Below are 6000 nucleotides of genomic sequence, written 5' to 3' on the forward strand. Positions count from 1 at the left end.
AACACACTAGCCCACTTTTTACCCTGGGAATACCTACATAACACCCATGCCTGGCAAGTGTGGTCATCAGGCCATGGGGGTGACCAGGGCTCGGTGACAGGAGGCCAGCTTTGATAACTAGCTTGTGCCTCGTGCCAGAGAAAAAGCAAATCCAAAGTGAAGTAAGGAGGGACTTTCTTTGAAAAGTTTACTGCAATATCTTGATGAAGGTGGGACACTTTCAACTTTCCAACAAGTCAAGTCTTCAGGCCTCTTGTCCAGGTTGGTTGGTAGGTCCAGACAGTTCAGCTTATCATTCATGAGACAGGAGGGCATGAGGAGGTAAGTAAGGGCTCACCCATGAGTTTTTCTCAAGTTCTCTGGGGAAGAACTGGTCTTTGCAGTTTCCATTTCCTGGAACACAGAAAGTCCAGGGATCCCTGACCATTGCTCTTATCCAGGAGAGGTGACTCTCATTTCCAACCTCCCACCAGTCTCTCAGGGCTTCTCTTTTCTCTTCTGTAACATGAGAGTGGTCATGACCCCTGCCCCACCTGCCTCTTAGGGAGATGGTGCAGATGGAGAGTGTGCGAAGGCATTTCACAGCCCATAGAGGCCATATCCATAATGCCAACTGTTCTTATTATCTTTGACCACAGCTACTGGCCCTCAGGTTCACCTTGGTTTCAGAGACTATCCTGGCTTCTGAAATCTCCAGATTTCAAGGTGTAGGCCATGAAATAGCTTTGTGTGAGGCTGCGATGGGAATCCTGAGGCTCCTTAGTAAACTTCAGGATGACCAGGTATGCTATCACAAGCCTGTAATCTAGGCATCCCGGCTGAGGTAGGAGGATTGCAAGTTCAAAGTCAGCCTCAGCAACTCAGTGAGACCCTGTCTCAAAATTTAAAAAAAAAAAATGCTGGGGATGTGGCTCAGTGGTTAACTGCCCCTGGGTTCAATCCCCAGTACCAAAAACATAGTAAACTTCAGGACAGCGTGCTGTTCACCTCTGAGGCCACTTTCCCATCTGCAAAACTTGGCTAGCGAGGTTGACCTGGGTATGTAAGAGAACACGGGAAAAGTACCTTTTGAGTCTGAAGATACTCAGCTGCTTATGTGTGAGCTCAGAACCTCAGAGAAGGCCGCCTCTACCTGTGTTAGAGCAAGCACCTGAGAAAGCCTTTATGTCCCTGTGGATCAGAGTTCTTAAATCATTTTCCTTCAAAGGCTTCCATAGCCCATGTCGGAAATTCAGACCACTGGAAGCAGAGGTGGGAGCCAAAGAGCATCCAGCAGCAGATGGGGCAGCAGCACGGCAGCGGGAGAGGTGGGAACAATGCTTGGTCAGCAAACCCAATACAGATGCCCGGCGAGCAAAGCTTTTTCTGAAACCCAAGGAAGAAAAATCAATGTTCCTAGAAGGGAGAAGGGGAGAAATCCATAGGAAAGGGAAAGCCGTGTTATATAATGCCATTTGGAGGCTTCTTTTCTACCTTCGCGTAATTGACTCTAAAGAGAGCAAAAGTTAAAAACCTCTTGTTGGGAGCGGAAGGCTTAACGAGGTAGAACCAGGCCACTCTCACACCGACAGGCCGCTGGCTCCCTGGGCCACTGCTGGTGCCTACATCTGTTTTGGTTTCTTTGTTTTTCTGATTGACCAGAATGGAACTGATATGGACATTCCAAAATTATGACATCAATTTCAGATTCAGAAAAAAATTCTACAGTAGTCTATTATTTATTTTCCCTGCCATAAATAAAACCCAAATAGCATCATAATTTTTGAATTGGATTTCATGAGTGGACACAGGACACTTCTCAACAAGGTCTTGTGCACCAATTTAAAATATTCTAGAGAGAATATCTAGTTTTGTATCTGGTAAACAACTGTGTTCAAGATAGGCCTGGCCTCGCCTAAATGATCAAATCTAGAATATTCATCTGCCATTATTATACTACTGGAGGTGGGGACCATGGTTTTTACCTTTCCACGCCCACTATTGGAATGGATATATTCAACTTCAAATAATAAAATCAGCGTCCCTGTCACCTGGACTACCAACCACTCTGGCTCCCTCTGTCTGCCCATCAACATCCATGCCGCTCTTACAACTGATTCTTCATCAAACAAATGGTTGAAAAAGATAAGATGCTCTCAAACCAAAATAAAAAGCACAAAATGACGTACTTCTCCAGATCTTCCTTATTTTGTCTCATTTTTCTACTTGTGAGAACGCAGCAGCCAATGGAACGATGGACGGGTAGTTTTTTCTATCAACCTCGAGCAAATGTTCTCCTAGGAAAGACAATTAGAAACGACAGATTGGATATCAACTGTGGTTACCAGCATTTACTATAAAATAACCTACCCGGTGAGAAATGAGGGTCTACAGTCCCTGAGTGACTGCACTGAGAGTTCCACATTTGTCACCTGCTCCACTTGCTATCCCCCACATCTCTGCAAATCAACCAAGTATGGCAAGGTCTGAAGACAACCAAGGGAACAGTGGCTTTTAACTCTGCCTTCACTTGGATGTGTCCGTTCACCACCCAAGAACCCCCGGGATTAACCTTCCTCTGGCATTCACTGATCCTCAAACATCTGAAGATGTTTAATAAGATTAACAGACCCAAGGCCTAATTTTTAAATATGATTTGTTTAAATCATAGACTGGATCCCAGATTGTTTTAGAACCCCTTACATTTATGAATGACGACAGGAAATCAGGCCTGAGACATTATTGAATTTCTAGCTGTTTTGTGTTTGAACCCAGGCCATTTTTTAAACATCCAATAACTTCTGAAATGTAGTGTAAGGAGTTTCTCACTAGATATGACCTTTGTGCCAAGAAGAGGGGAAAGGTATTAAGGGAAGCATGATAAGGTCTGATAAGTCAGTTTTCTAGCTGATCTTGCCAGAAAACCCTGCCCTCCAGGAGAATTTAAGCTTCTTAATTGTAAGTAAATTCTTTGGCTTTGTTTGTCTCTTTGTTTTTGTTTTTTGTTTTGATTTGGGTTTTTTTTTCTTTCTTTCTTTCTTTCTTTTTTTTTTTTTTTTGCATTAGAAACAAAAAGCATAAATTGAAAGATAATCACTCGCATTAGGAGGTTCCAAGGATCTTTTCTTAACTTTTATCTGTGCAAGAATTTAACTCCCTAATTACAAATGTGAGCTGTATCCACACGTTTCCTGTTGCTTCTCAAAATAATGACATGATTAACGTATAATTCAGTAAAAAATGTGTTTGCTTCATGAATCGATTGTTTTCTAAATTATGTTTAAAAAACTTCAGTGACTGCCTTCTCTAGGAACAATGACTTTAAAAACCTAAGTGGGGCGTTTCACTCCATTGGAGCAACTTTCCTCTCTCAATTAGCATGAGGGTGAGCCAGGTTTTCTGCACAGAGCCCACAGTAGAACTCAGACATTTGCATTCCATCAGTAATTACTCTGCTACTTCCTTTATTCTACTCTAGTAAATTTGTTTCCCAATTATGTAAGAAAAATGACCTAAATAAGAAATCAGGGAATCATGGTACTACAAAGGGATTTGAAATCAGAAGAACTGTCCTTCAGTTCTGAATCTGCTACTTTCTGCCTAAAAGATCTTGAACAAATAATTAAACATTGTCAATCCCAGTCTCATCAACCATCAAAAAAAATTAAAAAAGTAGTACTTCTTAGAGTTTGTTTGTTTTCTCCTGAAGCTAAAGAATACAATAAATATGAAATCTCTGATAATTATATAGTTCTCTATAACACGTTCATTTTTACCATTGACAGATAAGTTTTTTAGATGTGTTAATATCAGCTCTTGGGGTGACAAACCTAGATTCAGAACCCGGCTGCAAGATCAACATGTGAGCTGTGTGATCTTGGCAATGAGCTAGACAGAATTCTAAATGGCCCTCAAGGTCTCAGCCCTAATTCCCAGACTGGGAATATGATGGGAAATCACAACCATGACAAAAGGGATTTTGCAGATATTGTTAAGGTTACTAATTAGTTGACCCTGAATTAGTAGAAATGGGGATTATGGAGATGATTTAATGTAATAACCCAAGCTCTTTAAGATCAAGTTTTCTCTAGCAGGTAGCAGAATGGGAAGTCAGAGTGACTCAAAACATGAGAAGGATTTGAGATTGGTTATCTTTTAGGATGAGGATCAATGTAAAAAAAAAAATTCAGAGTGACCTCTAGAAACAGAGAAAGGGACTTCAGTCTGAGAACTACAAGAAGTTCTGTTGCCTACAATCTGGATGAGCTTGGAAGTGGATTCGGTCCCCTGCCCCACCAGCTCCAGGTACTCACCTGGCCTGGCCAACCCTTGGATTTGGGCCTGCGAGAAGCTGGGCCCCATGAATGTGCAGATTTCCAACCTACAAACCTGTGAGACAGTGGGTGTTGTTGTAAGCTACCATGGTTTGTTAATTTGTTCGGGCAGCAGTGGAAAACTTATATCCTTGAGATCAAGTGGTAAGTAGGCCTCCCAGTACCTTGAATGCAATAGGAAAAGAGGAACCTATCGATGTGAATCCCACTCCTTCCTTCAGAGCCCCATTTTCCGAACTTGAATGTGTATTTGGGTTACCTGGGGACCTCTTCACTGTGTGGATTCTGATTCAGTAGGTCAGGGTAGAGGCTGAGATTCTGTTTCTCACAAGCTCCCAGGTGCAGCTGCTGTTGCTGGGGCCAGGAAACCACACGTGGAGGGCAGGGCGTGGAGCCTCCTTCTCAGTGGATCTCAACCCCGACGGTACAGGACAGTCCTTTGTGGAACTTCTGAAATGCTCAGAAACCTGCCATCTCCTAATTCAATTGGCTCCAGCGGAGCAGAGACAATTTTTTCTAGTGCTATAGACAGTCTCCTCTGCAGATGGGGCTGGGAAGCATTGCCTCTGACTTCTGGTTCTCAATGTGTGGTCCCCGGACCAGTAGAACCAACTTCATCTGGCACCTAGGAGCTTTTAGAAATGCAAATTCCCATCTCAGACCTATTGGCTAAATGGAATGGCCAGAAAGTCTAGTACTGAAAAATTCCAGTTAAAACTCTCACTCCCCAACCCGGCTCCTGTCCATGACTCTACGACTTCAGGTTTTCTGTGGAAACTCCTGTCTTGTTGGAAACCCTGGGAGCAAAACCTCACCCTGCAACAATGGAGCAGGCAGTCTGCTGACCCTCTGTGAGCTCCCCAATGTGCAGCTGAAGCCCATGATTTGTCTTTACCTTAAAAAGTACTTATTGCTATGTACCTTATATAATCTGAAAACTTTTCAAAGGAATGCATTGGAAAGGGAATGTGGAAAATGTAACAACCAATTACTGCAAGAAACTCCATTCTCTTTTCCCCTTTTGACTTATCTCATTAAATAGGCAGCTGATACACAGTCTTCCAACTTTTTAAAAATTAATTATTAGTGCCTGAAGGTATGGAAGGCCTGAACATTTACAGGACTACACAACCAGACAAAAACAGAAGGCCTGCTGACTTTCCAGCCAGGCAATTTAATTTCCCAATTATCTTTCCTAGGCAAATTATGGATCTAAATATAACATATTGTAACCTTTGTCATTTTTCCGCAGGGCTGATGCATTGACGCCTTGATCTCTTGTTTTCTCTCTTCTGCTCAAGAAAACAAGAATGGGGAAGGGCGATCTAGATGCTTGTGAAATGCAACACTGCTAAATAAAGAGGGAAACCGGCATGACATTACCCAGCCAACGTCAACGAGGGGAAATGGGAGGGCTTCAGCACCCCTTGCCCCGGACACAGGGAACGAATTAATTAATAGTTCTGATTTTAGACCCTCCAGGCAGCAGCTCCCAGTGAAGTGGCTGTGGCTGACTCACAGGAAGTCCTTGCTTGTTATTTCAGGGTGATACTAATTGACAGACAGTGGGGACTCCAATTAGCATAATGTCGGTGGCAGCTGATGGGCTCCCATGGGGCAGGCCAGAAGGGCCCACTTCCCTGCTGGGGTGAGGGTGGGATCGGGCGACGTCTGCCTGTGGATGACT

The sequence above is a fragment of the Sciurus carolinensis genome, chromosome 5, assembly GCF_902686445.1.
Source record: "Sciurus carolinensis chromosome 5, mSciCar1.2, whole genome shotgun sequence".
Lineage (NCBI taxonomy): Eukaryota > Metazoa > Chordata > Mammalia > Rodentia > Sciuridae > Sciurus > Sciurus carolinensis.